The 18,778-nt window shown below is 52.5% G+C and overlaps 1 protein-coding gene and 1 non-coding gene across 2 annotated transcripts in view; one reads left to right on the top strand and one right to left on the bottom strand.

The window, feature by feature from the left end:
• The window catches only part of NOS1 (nitric oxide synthase 1), a 188,630-nt gene that overhangs the window by 114,017 nt on the left and 55,835 nt on the right, over positions 1 to 18,778 (bottom strand). The window lies entirely within an intron of this gene.
• Positions 18,159 to 18,231, top strand: TRNAE-CUC (transfer RNA glutamic acid (anticodon CUC)). Its single transcript has one exon. It is a non-coding gene; the product is annotated as a tRNA-Glu (tRNA).

The following is an 18,778-nucleotide window of genomic DNA, read 5'->3' as shown; positions in this document are numbered from 1 at the left end:
CTCCAGTCACCTGTCCTGAGCGCTGCAGCAACATTTCACCTCTCTTGTCAAAATTTTGAGCTTGGTATAGGGCTGGTCTGGTGCCCACTACCCAACCAGACTGCAGGCTGTGTCAGAGCAGGGCTCGCACCACCTTAATCCAAGCACCTGCCCTTGGGGCCGGACTCTGGGTCTGCCATTTAGCACTCATCATTACACATTTGACAAATGTGCTGACGTCTGCCGCAGAACCACACAGAACTGCTGCTCATCTCTGGCTGATCATTGCTAAACGCAGCTATGCCAAGATCCACGTCCGCTACACCCTGTCGGCTACACTTGCACTGGGGACTGAGGGGCGTTTTCTGTTGAGATCTTTTTCATTTGGTAGATTCACATGGACTCAATTTTCCAGCATTGCAGGACCCTGCTCACCATTCTCCATCCCTAGGAACAGGCATGTAAGCGGCATAAAGGAACGCAGGACTTGCAAAGCTGGGGTAGGGGCTGACTTGGCTGCTGAAATGAGCCCAAATCAATGGCTTTGGTGAAATCAATGATAGGTAGGTAATAGGTAGACAAGGTTTACTAGTTCCTGTGACTACCTGGTTCCTAAAGTCATACCCACTAGCTCACTTTAAAAAAGGAATTTCCTCTTTGAAAGGACAGATGGATCAACCGAAGGGGCTAATGCCCAACATTAGACGAGGACTCAGGGCTTCGTGCACAGCAAGGTCAAGGTGGCCGGGCTCACGCTCAGTCTTTCCTGAACAGTTTATCCAACCTATGATGACAATCGGGAAAGAGATGGGGTCACATTTCCTTTCAGTACTGAATCTGTAGGGCTTCTTTACACTGAAGTGAATGTGGTGTTATCATAAACTAGCACTGGGCAAAGAGCCGAGACACGGAGGTCCTATCCAAGCTTGGTCAATCCTGTGCTGTGTGACTTTCAGCAAGCCATGTGTCTTCTCTTGGCTTTGGATTCTTCATCTGTAAAACAAGGGTCCTGGAGGGCACTGGAACCTCATGGAGAAGTCTTGTTAAGAACACAGAAACTGCATGTCTCCCCTGGGGATACTGATTAAGGAGCTCTGGGGTGGGACCTGGCATCTCTGCTTTTGCTCAGTTCCTTGGTGGATTCCGAGGTTGATGGTCCACTGGGCTAATGTTTGGCATCTACCAGATTAGATATGCCCAAATGCTGTCCGGTATTAGAATGAGGAAAATGGTCATGTTTATGGTTGTTGCAGCCTTCATGTTGGTAACTACGTAAACCCACACTGACCAGTGGTGGGAAGAATGCCTGGCCAGATGAAAATTACTCCCGGAATGATGCCAGATTCAACTTCTGAGTGTTCTGGTTTCTAATAGGAAAAAGCTCCAGTTCTAAGGGTTACGATTGTTGCCTGCAGCTCTCAACCACATTCCAAGGCTCATCACGGCATGTACAGACCCAGGAACCTGAGTGACAGGCAACATAAGCCATCTTGTCATGAAGACACCTCAGAACATACACTGAAGCAGGCAGCACAGCTAGACCCAGGTGGGCTCACAACACGTGGGTGAACTGCCCCCCAAGTCTCCCTGTGTGCTAGGAAATCAGCAACCCCCCCACCAGTGGGTGGGAAGTTTTTGGATAACTGCCTGGGTGGTACCTTGGACAGCTCCCTGTGGCTCAGCTGCGGAGACCCTCAGAGAGCAGCCTACCCCACCACACAATTCCTAGCCCCTCATTCTTTCTGATGAGGTCCTACCCCAGGGAAGACAGAGCCTTTGGGGAATGGGGAGGGTTGAGGAGGTGGCGGGGTGGGAGCTGGCTTTGGTCATTCGGGGAAAATGAAGAAGAGGCAGGAAGAACAAGCAAACAGCAGGCTGATCTAGAAAAAACATCAACACTACGGGCCCCAAACAGTGCCACAGACTTCCCTCTTGGGTTCTTCTATTATCACCAATCTTGGCATAAAACCATTGTTTCCAGAACACTTGTCACATACCTTTTCACAAAATCTTCAGAGCAAGCCCTTGTGGAAGTTATTGTTCTCATTTTACAGATAATGGAACTGAAGCCCATTATCAGGTCAAGTGTTCGGCCAGAGGTCACACAGCCAATGGACTGAGCTAAGCTTGGCTTCAAGCAGGGGTCCTTACCAGATCTCTCTACTGTGCGGCCTGCTCCTCTCCATACATGGCTGGGATTTTGTGGGGAACTCACAATTTCTGGGGATGCAGTCAGGTCTCTGACTATTGGGGTAGTCTCTGGCTGTGCAGACGTATCAGGAAATGAAGCTGTGGGTGCTAAGGCAGGAGCACAGACTGCTTGTGTGCCCAGATGTGGGCAAAACCCCCCAAATTAAGTAACTAAAAAACGGCACTGAGGTTTCCAGTTGTGCCACTTACCAGGTAGATGGCTAGGGGTGGGTCTCTTGGCTTGCCCTGCCTCAGTTTCCAAAGCTGCCAAATGGGTCAGATCACTGTGCTGGTGACCTGGGGGAGGTTTTAAGAGCATGCCTGGGCGGGGGCGGCGGTGGGGGGGGGTTGGTAAACATTGTATGTAATAGCACCTTGAAGACGACCCAGAGCTGTGAACCCTTTCAGGGGCTCCTAGAAATTGGATTGGTGGAAAGGACTGGGGTGATGGTGGTGGAAATGGTGGGGTGGAACGACTTCCTCTGGATACATGCCAAGCCTTCTCAAATCTGTCTGCTAAGATCCTGAGGGCAGAGGAGAATGGACACCACTCCGCTGCCAGCGAGGGCACAAGAGGCTCCTTCCCTGTTTTATCTTAAATTCAAAATAACAATCAGGGGGAAATTGATGCTCCCTTGCACCTTTGTGAATGCAACCTGTTTGCCCCAATCCCAATTAGAAAAATGTACAAGAAAGAGAGAAGCTTTCCCTCATTCCTCTGGGGCCTGAGAGATCAGCTCCTTCCTTCTCTCTTCCAAGGTTCTGGACCACCAGAGACCAGACGATGCGTTCTGGGTGTCTTCCTAGCCCCGCACGCACCTCTGCCCATGGACACTGTCTCCTCTGGTCGTTTGTGTGCTCTTCTGGTGTCCAAAGTCAGGGTTTGAGCTGGGCTATGTGATTTTTTTAAGGTTCTCACGACAGTCTCATGAGAAAGGTACTGTTTTCCCATTTTACAGACAAGAGCACTGAGGCTTAGAGAAGTAAAGGGACTAACTTAAAACCATGGGGGTAAGTAAAAAGTAAATCTAGGATTAGAACCTAGGTATGTCACTCCAAAGATGCCTGCCCTCGCTCTAGTGACTCCTGGCCCGAGCGCTTCTCCTTTCTGGGTGCCAACCCAGGCAGTGCTGAGTGAGCGCCTCTGCCACAGCGCCCGGGAGATGGAGGTCCCTAGAGCACAGCTCAGAGAAGCCTGTCCAGACAAGGACCCCTCGGGTGGCTCTAGAAGTTGCATCTCACAGGGACCCAGCTCTGGCCTTTGGCTACCTGGCAGTAAAAACTACCACTCTTGGTGATACAAGGCCCGGCCCCGAATCCCTGCAGAGTGCGCCCCTCGCCCGTCTGGGAGCTCTAGAACCTCTTTCGAGCAGGAGGCACAACTTTCCTAGGTTCCGGGAGCCAGAGCTTTTGCACCCCAATCCCGCCCGGACGCTAGAAGTAAGGGTGTAGGCGGCCCCGCCGTTACTGGGAGCGCAGCAAAGTTGGAAGCCAGGCGGGAGCAACAACGTACCCCACCCAGGAGCACAACCCTCCCGGCCTCGGGGCCCCCCACCGAGGGTGGCGAGCGATGCCGAAGAGTCCGCCATTACCGGGCTGGCGGTGGCCGTGCCTCTGCCGAGCCTGGCGCGGAGGAAAGCTGAAAGTTGAGATTGGGCAGGTGCAACGATCCCCGGGGACTGGCGTCCCCCAGCCTCCGGCTGCCCGCGGGGGGTAGCGCGCCTTGCCAAAGGGGCCGCCATTACCGCAGGCGCGCAGCTCCGAGCCGAGCGTGCAGCAGAACGGGGACGCTGGTCCCCGCAAAGTTGGAGCGAGAGCGCAGCGGGCGCGACGATCGCCGGGACCTGAGCCCGCCGGCCTGGGGCTGCCGGCTGGGGAGGAGATCGAGGCCACTGGGACCACGTTGGGACGCAAGCAAGCCCCCCATGCCTACCCGTGAGCACTGGGGGCTGGGAGCCCAAGGGGACACCGAGGGGACGCGGGATGCCTGGGCCGAGAACTCACCTGCTGCCGAGTCGGGCAGTGCCGAGGCTGCCTCTTAGCGCTGCGCACCCGCCAGCCCGCCGGTCCGCGAGCCTGCCCGCCTCCTTCCTCCTCCTCCGTCTCCCTTCTCCTCCTCTTTCTCCTCCTCCTTCTCCCGGGCTCCTGCAGCCACCGCGCTCCCGGTTCCAAACCCTCCCGGTCCGACGCCCCGCGCGGCTGTAAGGCGCCAGTCGTACCCGCTCACCTCTGGGTAGGAGCCGCGCGCATCCCTCCGCCTTCCCCGCCGCCTTTCCGATCCCTTCCCGCCCCCTCTTCCCGAGCCCCAACCCCTCCCCAAGTCCCCTCCCCTCCCTCCGCCCCTTGCGAACCCAAGTTCGGGACGGAGGCTGTGGGCTTCCCCGGCGCCGTGCCGGGGCGCCCCGCGCGCGCGCCCCTGGCTCACCCCGTCCGCCCGGCAGCCGCTCGCCGCCTGGCTGCCCCTCGGAGCAGCCCCGGGGCTAAGTAGCTCCTCGCCCAGAGGCCGGAAACGCGGCATAAATATGTAGGGGCAGAGCCGTGAGCTCAGCGAGGGTCGTGAGGGGGAATTTATTTCTTAATGTCCCTCCTTTATCCTATCGTCGCTGAAACAAATTAGCGGTGACGTCCAACCCGGCTGGTTTATGGGTGTGGGGAGGGAAACGTCGCAACCCTCATTAAAAGAGCCGCTCTGGGCTCCAAAACATACATCTTTTATATAACCTAATTTCCATCTTTTTTTCTATCAGGAAACACACACACACACACACACACACACACCCCATGACAATTTCTGGGAGCCTGGAGGGGGCTCCGTGCAGTAGCCACAGGGCGGCTCTCTGGGCAGAGAGGGCCCCGTGGAAAGCAGAGATGGTTATTTCTGCCTCTCCATCAGCCTTGGGGTAACGTTCCTCAATGGGACAGTGGGGTGCGCTGCCTTTCACTCCTGACAGGGCCAAAAGGCACCCCAGCCTGAATTCTGGCTCTGGCTCTTGGGTGGGCAGACAGGAAGAGAGGGGGCCGGTGGAGGAAATGCTGCCTTGCTCTGGTCTTCCTCCCCTGAGTAGCGCTTAGTCCTGACAGCTGGCGAGGGGCATGGACGGGGAGGGCGCAGGCTTGCTCACCTGTGGCCTGGAAAAGCTGCAGGTAAACCTGCGGGTTGGAGACGCCCAGGGCTGGGCTGGGAGGAGGGGAGGAGGCAGAGAAGCAAGCCTTCCTTCCTTTCTTAGGGGCCCTAACATATGGGTAACCATATAAACCCGGCTCAAAAGCTGTCTTTTCCCGGGCAGATTGCGAAGAATTTTGCATTTCACTGTTGCTGCTGCTCACACACTCGGGAAAATGAGAGAAAACCAGGGAAATAGAGAATACACACACACACAGACACACACACACAGCACCTGGCTCTAGATAGCTTGAAGAGGCAAAAAGGAATCCCCCAGTTTGTCCTTAATAAATGCTTTTCGAATCGCTTTTCACATCAAGCAGCAGGAGAAGGGGGTGTGACTTCAGGGGACAGGAAGAGGGGTGTGGGGATGAGGAGGGGAGGAAAGAGTGAAGAAGCTGGCAGAGAGGTGGCTGCGTAGCCTTCTGTTGGTCTTCAACACACTGGAAGGAACCCGCGAGTAATTCCCTCTCAGTCCCAGGGCTCTGCCACCTCCGGACTGTGCCACGTGGCGTTAAGTCCAGAGCCTGTTTTCTCAGTGGTGAAATGGCCCCGGGGTCGTTGTAAAGATGCTGACAGCGAGGTGATGCTGGCTGGGGAAGCTCTTGGCATAGAGCCTGGCATATAGTAAATGCTCAGTAAACAGTAGCCCCAAGTAATAACAACCATGATGAGAATCAGAACAGGAGCATAAAGGCTGGATAGGGTGTCCCAGGGAAGCATTCAGCCTGGGCCCAGCTTCCCCTGCCTGAACCATTTCAAAGTTAAGCGCTGGGCTTCAGTGCTATCAGAGTCAGACTCGGAATACTGCTCCCCTCAATTACCATGGCAACCGGGGAAAATCAGAAAGCCAGAGGAAGAGAAGCTGCTCTTCCACTGGGCTGGCCCTTCACCTGTTCAAAACAGCTACCATGTGCATGCCTGTCCATGTGGGGGTGGGGCCGGGGGAGACCCCAGGTGAGGGGGGCACCTTCTCTTCTGGATCACCAGCTGCTCTGACTCGGGGAAAAGGGTGGTTGGTAGGAGACAGGCAGCCACAAGATGGTGGGGTCCAGGCCAAGGCTGGCTGTGCTTACAGAAGGCAGAGTTAGCCTGGGTTCAGGGGGAGGGGGACAGACCCCCCACCCCCTCATCACCTGCTGTCCTCACCAGCAGGTGTCTGAGAGCAAAGCACAGGCATGAAGGTCCAGAGAGGAGATTCGGGAAGGTGGGCTTCCAAGTCCAGGGAGGGAGCCAGTTACCACCATGGGTTTTGTGAGTGTGTGTGTGTGTGTGTGTATGTGTATGTGTGTGTGTGTGTGTGTGTGTGTGAGAGAGAGAGAGAGAGAGAGAGAGGACAGAGAGGTAGTGAGAGAGAGGAAAGGAAGAGAGAAAGAAACAGATCCCCCCCTTCCTCTGGTTGTTTCTGTAGGGACAAGGGGACTAGTAACAGTACTAATTGCGGCAGAAAGGATAATGACTGTCTTCTATCGAGTATGTCTCATTTTGCCAGTCTTGAGCCAAGCCTTCTCTAGGTGTATCTCACTGAATGATCACAGAAATTGTAAGGGGTGATTGCTTTCTCTTATTCCCATTGTACAGAGGGCAAAGCAGAGGCTCTGAGAGGCAAAGTGACTCACTCCAGTTAGCTGGTGGTAAAAGCAGCTATAAGCCCTGGTCCGTACTGACCTCAGAGTGAGGCTCTTCCTGCCTCCCCACCGCCGCCTTGTGGAGAAAGAGGGAGTGAAGATGTTGCTGTTTTTCCGGGTGGCAGGGGAGTGTCTGGCGTTTGGAGGCCCTTCTTGCTTGTGCCAGAGGGCTTCAAAAACTGGTGCTTTTAAGCCACGTGGTGGCCCTCGAACTGTGCAGAGGGACTGCCCCCCAGACGCTCCTCAGGTGTGGTACCCTGGGAAGTCTTTCCTTTTCCTAGGCTGCTTGGGGCTTTCCCTCTAAACTGATTCCTCAGGACCTCCTTGGTGTCAAGGGAGACGTTGATAACGCTTCTCTCCCCTCACCCACAACCCCACCCAGAGCACTGTAGTGCTCAAAGGCCGAGACCTACCCAGGGGTCAGCCCAGAGCAAGCTCTCCATAAATGGTCACCATGATAACGATTATTCTTGGATCTTCTCTCAGGCCCACACCCTCCACCCCTGTGTGCTCGGCAGGTGGGTAAAAGTCTTCTCCCGGCTGAAGAGAGGGCCGTCCCTTTTACCTGCTCTCTGCCCCTCTGGACCCTAACCAGTCGCCACCCCAGCAGCTTAGAGGTGAGCCTGGGGGAGCAGAGGGCTCTGGGGTGGCCAAGGGGAGGAGAGGGAGGGAGGAGTTGGCCAGTGTGCTGCCACCGAGGGGGTAATACATTATCCAGGGCTAATGAAAACATAATTATCTTCTCTTGGCTGCAGAGGGTCTAATTTAATAGGCTGCGATCGAAAGGCATCTGCTGAATTCACCCAGCAGTGAAAACACTTGAAGGGCTGGGGCGGAGGGGGACGGGGGAGTGGGCAGAGCGCGGCTGGCTGGCAGAGCCCTGCAGCTGTGTCAGAGTGGTAGCTCTCCCAGGGGAGGGGAGCCTGGGGGCTGCAGGGCAGAAGCAGCAGAGAGGATGTGGCAGCTAACAGGTGTCCTCATGACAAGCTGGGGCTCCTTTCTTGCTCTTGAACTTGGACCCGTCCTTTGCCTCTCTGAGCCTCAGCTTCCCCATCTGTAAAATAGGGCTAATCCTGACTCCCTCCCATTAACGGGGAGGAATAGATGAGAAATGAGAGAGGAGTCCTGGCGCCTACTCAGTAAATATTTAACGAAACCTCCCCACTCCCCTGCTGCTTTGCTGGGTCAGTTCTACTTAGCCTTCTGGTCTTAGCATAAACAGCCCCTCTTTGGAGAAGACCCTGCCCCTCCCCTTTTGTATCACAACACACTTTAGAATGTTTGCTGGTTCACAGCTGGACTGTTACAGCTCCACAAAGGCACGGCAGGTCTGTCTCATTTGTCACCGGAAGCCAGTGCTTCTCAAAACATGTTCCCTGGACCAGAGGATTCAGCATCTCCTGGGAATGTATTTGAAAGGCCAGTCCTTGGGTCCCATCCCAGACCTGCTGAACCAGATACTCAGATGTGGGCTGGGTGCTCTGTAATTCGCCCAAACTCTCTAAGTGGTCCTGATCCATACTCAAATAGGAGAACCTCTTCTTCAGCCCCAAACCCTCAAAAATGTTTGGTTGAATAAATGAATGAAGAGCTTGCTGGGGTCCAGCTATGTTAACAGCCTTACCTCCCTTATTAGCCATCAGCTGCATACCAATCCACCCAGGGGCCCTGATTCTGGAAGAGAATTCAGCTTTCAGGCCTGCTGCTGGGGTCTTGGCTGGGGAAGTCGCTCAGATGTGCTTGTGAAGGATTGTGCCTGGTGGTCAGTCTTGAAAAATTAGAGTGAGAAGCCCCGGCACTGCGGCAACCTTGGAGATGACTGTCCTCAACCCTGGTTTTTTACACAGGGAAGTCAAGGTCCAGGGAGGTCTGGCAGCTCATCCAAGGGCAAGAGCCAGTTAGTGGCCCATCAGATTCCTGCCGTGGCTCCCAACTCAGGATCCCTGAGAGGGCTGGGATCCCTGAGAGTGTAGCCCTGGAGGATCCCGGGATGGCAGGCCAGCAGAGCCAGGGTACAGGAAACAGAATTGTCTAGGAGCCTGGAACCCCCGGAAGGTGTGAGGGTGTCACAGTCCCTGGGATGGCTGCTGTGGTCAGATACCCTGCAGACATTTGCAGGATTCTGACAGGGAAGAGAGGAGGAGGGGCCCTTTAAGGCTTAAAGAGGCAGCCTGAGCATAAGACGCACTGGAGCGTCTGACTCTCAGACTTGGCTTTGCCACTAGCGGGCTGTGTGAGTTTGAGCAAACCCCTTGGAATCTCTGGGTCTCCGAGGTGGTCTTAACCCAAGGATAGTCAGCTCCCTGGAATCATGCAAAATCAAGCAGAAGTGTATTTTTCTGGGGTAGAAGATTCATAGTATTAAGTGGCTTTTTAAAAGAAGCCTGAGAGCTGGAAAAGGTTAATTGGAACTGAATCAAATGATATCTCGGGGCGCTTTAATGGGCAGAAAAAGGAGACATCATTGCTGAGAAACCTGGCGGGGAAGTTTGCCCGACACCCTTTGCCCCACGCAGCCTCTTTGGCAGAGAGGCAGTTTCCCAAATGACCGACAGATGGCGCTAAACCTTCACTGTAGCTTTCCTGTTCTCCCCAAGACCTGCCTGGCTTCTGTTTACTCAGCTTTGGGGACCAGGGGCCTGGGTCCCTGCTCTGCGGGGCTGACTTGAGTGGGATGAGAGTGCTGGGCCACCTCTGGGCTGTTGGTATCTCCTGGTTGCCACCCTGTCTTGCAGCGTCTGTCCACAGAGGAGGCATGGAAAAGGATATGAGTGTAGGGGCATTAGTGCGTAGGGGAGGGGTGAGGGGAGGTCTCTGCCAGAGGAGACCACCTGAAAAATGGGAAGGGACCCCAAGTTTGGTGTTCATATCCCCTGCAACCCAAATATAGTCCCCCCTACACACCTGTGCTTCCCCATTCCAATTCAACACATCCCAACTCTCAGAATCCTGTAAACCTGGAGCGTCTGATGGTCTGTCACTGGGGTCTGAGGGGCCAAAGTATGTGCACCTTGAAGCCAGTGCCACTGGGGAACAGAGGACGCCGGCTGGCTCAGAGACAGCAGGGAGTTGTGGGGGCTGGGGCTAAATGGGAGGGAGTGCCCCCAACCAAAGGGCTTCACGTGCAAATGTTTTCAAAGCAACAGTTTCTACCAGACTAAACAGCTTTGGCCCACCTGTGGGAGAACTTTGAGCAAGAAAATGGACTTCAGCACCTGAGTGGAGGTGTTTGAGTGCAAGGGAAGTCTTACTCAGAATAAAAAAAAAGCAGAGATCCTTAACCTGTCAGGTACACAAAAATTGCATGAGATGAGGGCTGCCGCTGCCTGGACTCTGCCTCCACAGCGTATGAATCTGTAGGTCTCAAGAGGTGGTATTTTTTTTAAGCAAACTCCTGGAGGAAGCTGAGGCAGGTGGCCTTCTGGCCCCATGTTGTCTACTCTGTGCCCGTCCGTCCACCCCAGTGAGCTGGGTGGGGCCTCATCCTCAGCCTGCAGGCACTCGGAGTTCAGTGACACAGCATCTTAGCAGCAATGACACCCCCTCCCCCATCAAGTGGCCCGCTCGTAATGCTCCTCCTCCGCACCATACTGCAGACATGCATGGAAAGGATGACACACCTGGGCTTATTTCTAAGAACTAAGGCAAATTCTGAGACCAGTCCCTGGGAGAGGGCAACGGGGAGGTGGGAGAGAGAGGGCAGGTGCAATTCCAGCTCGGTATTCCAGAAAGCTACCCAGAGTGGGGTCATGGTGCGTGACTTCGCGTCTACTGTGTGTGTGACCTTGGCCAGGGTGCCTCCCCTTTCTGGGTCTCAGTTTCCCCTCCTATAAAATTAAGGGGGTTGGACTGGGGCAGAGCTCCCTCCTGTGTTCCAGGACTTCCCTGGGGCTCTGCAGCAGTGTTTTGGGCGCTGGCAGTCACGCAAGTGGAGGGGCAAGGGTGCTGGGGACTCTTCGGCCATTCCTGAGTTGACCTGCTTCTGTTCTGACTATGCGTCTAGCTTCCTCCTTTAGCTTTCATTTGAAAAACAAGTGAGAGCAACAGGTCCGGAAGCTTTCTGTGGCATCTTCCATTGTCCATTTACTAGGCATTCATTATTGCCCCCTGTTTTTTGGTGGGCCATGGGCTGGGCCAACTGAGACTCCCCCCCCCCCCCCCCCCCGGCCATCTAGGCAGGATTTCTGGCTCCTGGAACACTCAGTCCAGTGGGGGAAATCAGACAAACACCCAGCCCATCAGCGGTGACAAGCCAGCCTGCTGGTGAGCTGGCACCATGCCGACTATACCTCCCCGAACCCCAGAAAGCGATCCTGCTGGCTTTACTCTGACTTTTAAAGCCATAATGAGAGAACCCACTTCCTTCTCCCCAGCCTGACAGCCCAGAGTTTCATTAGCGTCATGTGTTTTGGCATTTGATTTATTCAAACTGACACTCAAGCAAACTGTCTTATACTCTTCTCTAATTGTGGGGAAGGGAAGAGTCTGCAAGTTTATGGTGTGATTTCAAAGCTTCAGAGTCAGTCCTGGGTTTTGCTTCTTGCTTGCTGTGTGACCTTAGGCAGGTTAATTACCCTTTCTGAGCCTTGGCTTTCTCCACTGTTAAAAATGGGGACAATGATAGTTCCTACCTGATAGGATTGTGCTGATTAGATGAGATTGTGCTTGTGAAGTCCTTAGCAAGTACAGTCTTTGGCACTCAGTACAAGTTCAATTAATTGTAGTTCCCCCTCCTTTTGAAACTATTATTATATTATATATTATATATATTATATTGTGTGTGGTTCTTGTCTCTGTTTTGAGATCAGGAGCTCTTTGAGGGATTTGGGCTGTATCTGAATCCATTTTTGATGTTCTCCAATATACCTAACAGTTTGCTGGCACATTCTAGGCACTCAGTAGCTGCTGCTGCTGCTAAGTCGCTTCAGTCGTGTCCGACTCTGTGCGACCCCATAGACGGCAGCCCACTAGGCTCCCCTGTCCCTGGGATTCTCCAGGCAAGAACACTGGAGTGGGTTGCCATTTCCTTCTCCAACTCAATAGCTAGATTTATCTAATTGCATGGAGGAATCAGAAGAAATTCTCTGTTACAGTGGTTCTCAAAATCTTGTCCTCAGACCAGCAGTGTGAGCATCACCTGGGAGCTAGAAATGCAGATTTTCTGGACCCATCTCAGACTTACTGACTCAGCAGCTCTGGGAGGTTGTGAGGTGGGGGTGGCGGTCTGGCACTTTGGGTTTTTACAAGCCTCTAGAAATTCTGATGCATTTTTAAGTTTGAGAATCACCTTTCTACACTAATGACTTTCAAACTTGTTTTGAATCTTAGCAATATTAAAAAAAAAGTTCCAAATGAAATCATATTCAAAAGTCAAGATAGAATAGGTGAAAGAGAAGCTACTTAGGAATCATGGGTTAAGACAAGACCCCTGCCTGCCTATCCTCCTAGGAGTCCTCAAACACTTAAGACTTCTGGAAATAGAGTTGAAAAAGCATGGCCTTATGATTTTTCATCCTCCTACTCATCACCTACCCGCCCATCTATCCACGCACTCATGCATCCATTTGTACACTCAGTATCACTTAGCACTTACTACATTTCACCATTTCAATATGTTACCTCTCACCTACTTGGTAAGTGGCAGAGCCAGGATTTGAACCCAGCAAGACTGGCTCCAAGGTCTATGCAATTAACCATTACATGATGGTTGCTGATACTGAGAAAGAAATGGGAAGAAGGAGCAGTTCAGGGCTTAGAAAGATAGGCTAGCAACTGACAAATAAGATAAACATCACTGCTTCAAGATCACCATGGTTACCATTTCCAGAGCACTTCCTATGGTCCAGGCTAACCCTCCTTCATCTTCACAGCCACCTGGCAAATTGGATGTTACTGGCCTACTTTCTGGGGAAACTGAGGTGCCGAGAGGTAGAATTACTTGCTCAAGGACACACAGCTAAGCAGTGGCAACCCCAGAATTTGAACCTAAGTTTCTTGGACTCCAACCACCAGAATCTTAAGGGGATTAAAAAGGTGAAGGGGAAGCCTTAGAAAGTTGGAGTGACCTCAGGGCAAGGGTGTCTGTTGACTGGGTTTGGCCACAAGGTTGGGCTGGCCCAGCCTTGGAGCCAAAGAGAAGACAGACAAAGAGGATGATTGAGAAAATCTGGGCCCTTCCTGAACTTTCTAGCCCAGAGTATCCACATCACGGTTGTATCCCGCCAGCTGACGTTATGAAAAAGTGTGTGGGCCCTGGAGCCAGGTGGGTTAGTTGCTCAGTCGTGTCCAACTCTTGCGACCCCATCGACTGTAGCCCACCAGGCTCCGCCGTCCATGGGATTCTCCAGGCAGGAATACTGGAATGGGTTGCCATTTCCTTCTCCAGGGGATCTTCCCAACCCAGGAATCGAACCTGGGTCTACCCACACTGCAGGCAGATTCTTTATCAACTGAGCTATAAGGGAAGCCAAGTGAGACTGGGCCAAATCCTGGCTCTGTCTCTTGCTGGCTGTATGACCTTGGGCAAGTTACCTAACATCTCTGAGCCCCAGTAACTACTTGCCTTTCAAAACTTTGAAAATCGTGTTAACAAACAAGGCACTTGGGTAGGTAGTAGGCCTTCAAATAATGCCCTATTGCCAAATGCCATTCACTGACTGACTCACTGAGTAAATACTGACTGTAGCACCTGCTGTCAGTGCCCCAGCCAGATCACCTTGGTGTCCACCATTCACTCCCCTATGTGCTCACATCCCAACTTCCAGCTGTCAGTACCTGCAATGCTTTTGTAGAGAAAATAATGGGAAATTAACATCCCCCATCCCCTGGAGTGCCTTTACCCAATACCTGATAGGAGTTGGAGGACTTCGGCTCCCTTGACCCCCGAGGAGGGTAACTCTGAGACGCGTGATCTACACTGGCTCCCAGGTGCCCCTACAAGGCTCAGCTGTGGTTGCCTACAGTGATAACTTACTAGACGGTGCCCGCTTTCCTGGCTCCTCCCCTTCCCCATCCCACCTGCACTCTCTCCTCCTGAAGAAATTTCCTTGTACTCCAGCACCTCAGGTTCTGCTTCTGGGACACAAAAACTCCAACGAGACTAAGACGTTGATTAAACTCCTACTGTGTGCCTGCCAGGTGTCATCCTATGCCTAGATTAACCAGACAGGGTCCCTGCTGTCAGCACACTGCCTACCATCAGGCCATCAGAGAAACAGACAGAGGATAAAGAAGCCTGTAAAGATTGAACTGCTTTCGGTGTATGAAGACCCAGAATGTTCAGGCTTCTTTCTTAGAGCACATCCAAGACTCACAATTATTTTTCTCCAGTCTTTCCCTGATGACCCAATGAATAAGCATTTTGAGGCCAGAATCCACACCTTCTTGTTCATTTCCTACTCCCCTGCGAATTGCCTAGCCCAGGGCTTGGCATTCACTTATCTGATAAAAACTCAGTGACCCAGGGTATGTTCTATGTTGTGGGGATACAGCCAGCAGTAAGCAAAAGAGACCCATTCCCAGCCCTCACGGAGCTGACCGAATGCAAACAAGTAAAGTGGAGAAGGAGATGGCAACCTACTCCAGTATTCTTGCCTGGAGAATCCCAGGGACAGAGGAGCCCAGGGGCTACAATCCGTAGGATCACCAAGAGTCGGACATGATTGAAGTGACTTAGCACAAACCAGTGAAGGCAAACATAAAAGCCCACGCGTAGACAAAGACTGTAACGTCATTCTGTGATGCATACAGTGGCAGAGACAGCAGGGCGAGGAGACAGCGAGGGAGCTGGGGCAGGGAGAGGGTCTTGGAGGATGTGCAGACCACTGGTGCTCAGTAAAGGTTGCTGAACACAGGAAGTACAAGCCTTAGCTGTTGCGGTCAATGGGTAACACCACAATGAGAAGAGCATCTTCAACACAGAAAACTGTTCCAAACACTTCAAAGCCTGCTGACCCCTCTCTGAGTTGATGCCACAGGAAAGATTTCAATGACTTCATTCAGAAATCTGTTAGGTCCCCAACACAGACAAGTACTTGGGCCAATTAACACCCCCGAGAGGAAGGCAGCCTTGATGTTTGATCAATACGAGTAGGAATGCGGCCAGAATCAATGAGGGGCTGTCTGAGGTCTTGGGAAACCGCACGGCACTGGAAGAGCAGGTTCTGAAACAGTTTCTGCAGGAAGTCTCGTGACCACGAAGTGGCTAAAAACCAGCAGCAGTGAATCCTCACTTCCTGCTTCCTTGGCGCTAGGCACATTGCTAAGAGTATCATAAGGGCCACATCCGTTGGAGGCTCACACAGACCCCGTTTGCTGCTGATGTTTATTCACTAAGTCATGTCCGAATCCTGGTGACCCCATGGACTACAGCCTGCCAGGTTCCTCTGTCCAAGGCATTTCCCAGGCAGGAATACTGGAGTGGGTTGCCATTTCCTTCTCCAGCGGATCTTTCTGACTCAGGGATTGAAAGCAAGTCTCCTGCATTGGCAGGCGGATTCTTTACTGTCTAAGCCACCAGGGAAGCTCAAAGACCCTGTTAGGTGGCTACTATCATAACCCCGTTTTCCAGGGGAGGAAATAGAGGATGAGAGGAGGTTAAGTAACTCGCTCAGGGTCACGCAATGACAATGCGGTCTGTTAAGTGCCACGAGGGGGGCTGCTAATGGGAGCATAGAGGAGGTGTGCCTACCCAGTCTGGGGTAAAGGAACTCCTATGCCTGTGGGTGTAATTTCTGAGTTGAGGTATGGAGAAGGTTCAAGTTGATGCAGGAATGGTGGGAGGTAAGGAGAGAGAGAAACTCATTCCAGTAACATCCAATGCTTGAAAGTGAGGGCAAGTTCAGGAACCTCTGGGAGGTAGAACTTTGCCAAAAGGTAGAATTAACCCCTTGCCTTATTTTGTGTGGTTCAGGGTTTAGCCGAGTGGACATCACATTTACGGAGCTGTGGTTTAATGCTAGGCTGGCTGGCACTCCCCAGAAGGGTTGTGTGGGTGGTGTGGGCATCTTAGGGGTGATTCTGGGGGATTCCCTACTCCTCCTTCAGGTGGTGAGGTTATCCTGTGCCCATCTCCCTGGGCGCCATGGAGATCCCTGGGGTCAGTGATTGGACTCCACCATCCCAGCAGGATGAAGGCTATTCGTGCTGATTCTTAGATTAGCTTGTGGAGTCTACAGAGGTGACGAGCGATTAGGGGTGAACACAGCATCTGATGAGGTTGTCAGCACGTGCTGCCGCCCATACCCAGGGTGGTAGCCTCTCACCCGGGCCCTCTGAGGGTGCTGTGGACCACCTTGAGCAGCTTGATCAGTGGTCGTCTATGTATAGTCTCCAAGGCTCTGACTGTGCCCCCAAGCCCCAAATTGCTTGATGTGATCCTCTCTTTCCTTCTCTCTGACCATGCTCTAGTCTGAACTGCCATCTTCCTCATCTGGGACACTCCATCAGCCTCAAGAGGCTTCCTGCCTGCTGTGATCCAGTCTCCCCACACAAATCAGAGTCACCTTTCCAAAACGCAAATGTGACTATGTCAAAGTCTCCAGTGCCCTCGAGTGCTTAAAGTCCAGATTCTCTAGCACTCCTCGGTTCATTAATTTTTCCATCCCACAAATGGTGATTGAGCAACACTGATTCTTCTGAGGTCTGATGAGGTATTAGCCTCTCCACTGACTTGGCTGTATTGCCCTTTTGGTAGGAGTGAGTCTTGTGAGGACATCTCTTGTTTTTGTGGGCCCAGTTTTCACTGAGTGCCTCCCTTTCACATACAGTCCTGGAGCCCATGAGGCACAGTTGTTTAGCCTTTCCTCAAAATCTGAGCGACTTCACTTTCACTTTTCACTTTCATGCATTGGAGAAGGAAATGGCAACCCACTCCAATTCTTGCCTGGAGAATCCCAGGACGGGGGAGGCTGGTGGGCTGCCGTCTATGGGGTCGCACAGAGTCGGACACGACTGAAGCGACTTAGCAGCAGCAGCAGCAGCAAAATCTTGGAGCTACCTTGAATTCCTCCAATACATTCCTTGTTTTGTCAGACTCAGTGGATGGTGGTTGAAACCAAAGAAACCCTGATGGGTGGGGCCGCCTCTCCTCTTTCAGCCTTAAAGAGCTGTGAGCTGGCTGTAGTTTCCCCAGGTCCACCTGGACTCTTCTGTACTCTGCATGGTGCCCTTGGAGGCTGAACCAATCAGCCTAGTCCCTTGCATCCAACTTGCAGGGGGATTCAGCCAATGGAAAGCATCACACAACAGTGTCCTCCTGGATCCCTCCCTGAGGGCTAGAGGTGCAGTGGCTGTGCCCCTCTGTTAAAGGCAGTCTTTCACACACAGTTCCCTCCCCAGGTCCTGTTAACGGCCCCTTCCTCTTGCTCTTTGAGGCTCCTCCTAGTTCTAGGCTCCCCCTAGTTCAAACCAATCAGTCCCAAAGGAAATCCACTCTGAATATTTATTGGAAGGACTGATGCTGAAGCTCCAATACTTTGGCCACCTGATGTGGAGAGCTGACTAATTAGGAAAGACCCTGATGTTGGGAAAGATTGAGGGCAGAAGGAGAAGGGGGCAACAGAGGATGAAATGGTAGGATGGCATCACAGACTCCATGGGCATGAGTTTGAGCAAACTCCAGGAGATGGTGAAGGACAGGGAAACCGGGCATGCTGTAGTCCATGGGGTTGCAAAGAGTCGTATGTGACTTAGCAACTGAACAACAACAACTAGTTCCGGGTCTTGCACTGCTTCTTGCTGGTTCCCATTGACCCTCCACAAATCTCCCCTCCAATTACATAGTTTATATGCGTATCCTTTTCTTGCCAGGGCCTTGACTGTTTCAGGGAAGACATGTGCCACCATCTGTGTCTGCTTGTTAGAAACTGTGGAGGGTCTCCCAGGGTCCTGGCTGCATGGGGGGTTGGGTGGGGGATGGAAGGCCTGGGAGAAGACAAAGAGAAATCTCCCAAAGTACCCCTAAAATGGGGATGCTAAGAAGAGCTCCAGCTAGAACAAGCTCTGAGGTGTAAGTTCACCATTTCTTTGCTGTGTGACCTTGAGAAAAACCACTTCCTGTCTCTGAGCCACATCTTCCCATCTGTAAAATGGGAATGAGAATAGAGCTTCCTGCATCGGGCGCTGCTGGAGGGTCAATGACATCATGGTATTCATCCGTTCATTCATTGACTCACGCAACAAATATGTATTGAGGGACTTCCCTGGTGGTCCAGTGGCTAAGACTCTGCTCTCTCAGTGCAGAGGGCCCAGGTTTGATCCCTGGTCAGGGAGCTAGATTGCACATGCCAGAATCAAAAGAACCTGTATGCCACAATGAAGATCAAAGATCCCACGTGATGCAACTAACACCTGGTGCAATCAAATAAGTAAATAAAAGTAAATATTAAAAAATGTATCGAGCCCCTGCTATGTGCCTGGCAATGTGCTGGGTGCTGGGAACCCCAGTAGAGAGCACAGATACTGCTCTTACCCTCCAGCAGCTCCCAGCCTACATGGAGAAAGGCATATAGACAAAGAGCGATACAACTAAATATCCAGTCGTTCACTGTGGACGTCCTTCTATGGGGGGCCTGAATGGGACTGAAAAGTCTTCTCTGAGGAAATGGCTAGTGTGTGAGCTGAGTCTTGGAGGATGAGGAAAGCCAGCTGGAGGGTGAACCAAGATAACAGACACGTCAGGGCAGAGGTGGCTGTTGGAGGAGCTGGGAGTGACGGGGGAACAGACGATGAGGAAGAGGAGGTGTCAGAGATCAGGCTAATCAGAGCTTTGCCTCCCCCAGCGACGGGTCTGCATTTTATTCTGAGCATGAGAAGACAT

Source organism: Budorcas taxicolor, chromosome 17, assembly GCF_023091745.1.
Source record: "Budorcas taxicolor isolate Tak-1 chromosome 17, Takin1.1, whole genome shotgun sequence".
NCBI lineage: Eukaryota > Metazoa > Chordata > Mammalia > Artiodactyla > Bovidae > Budorcas > Budorcas taxicolor.
Note: the sequence above shows the minus strand (reverse complement) of the source record. Positions and strands in the feature narration are given on the sequence as shown.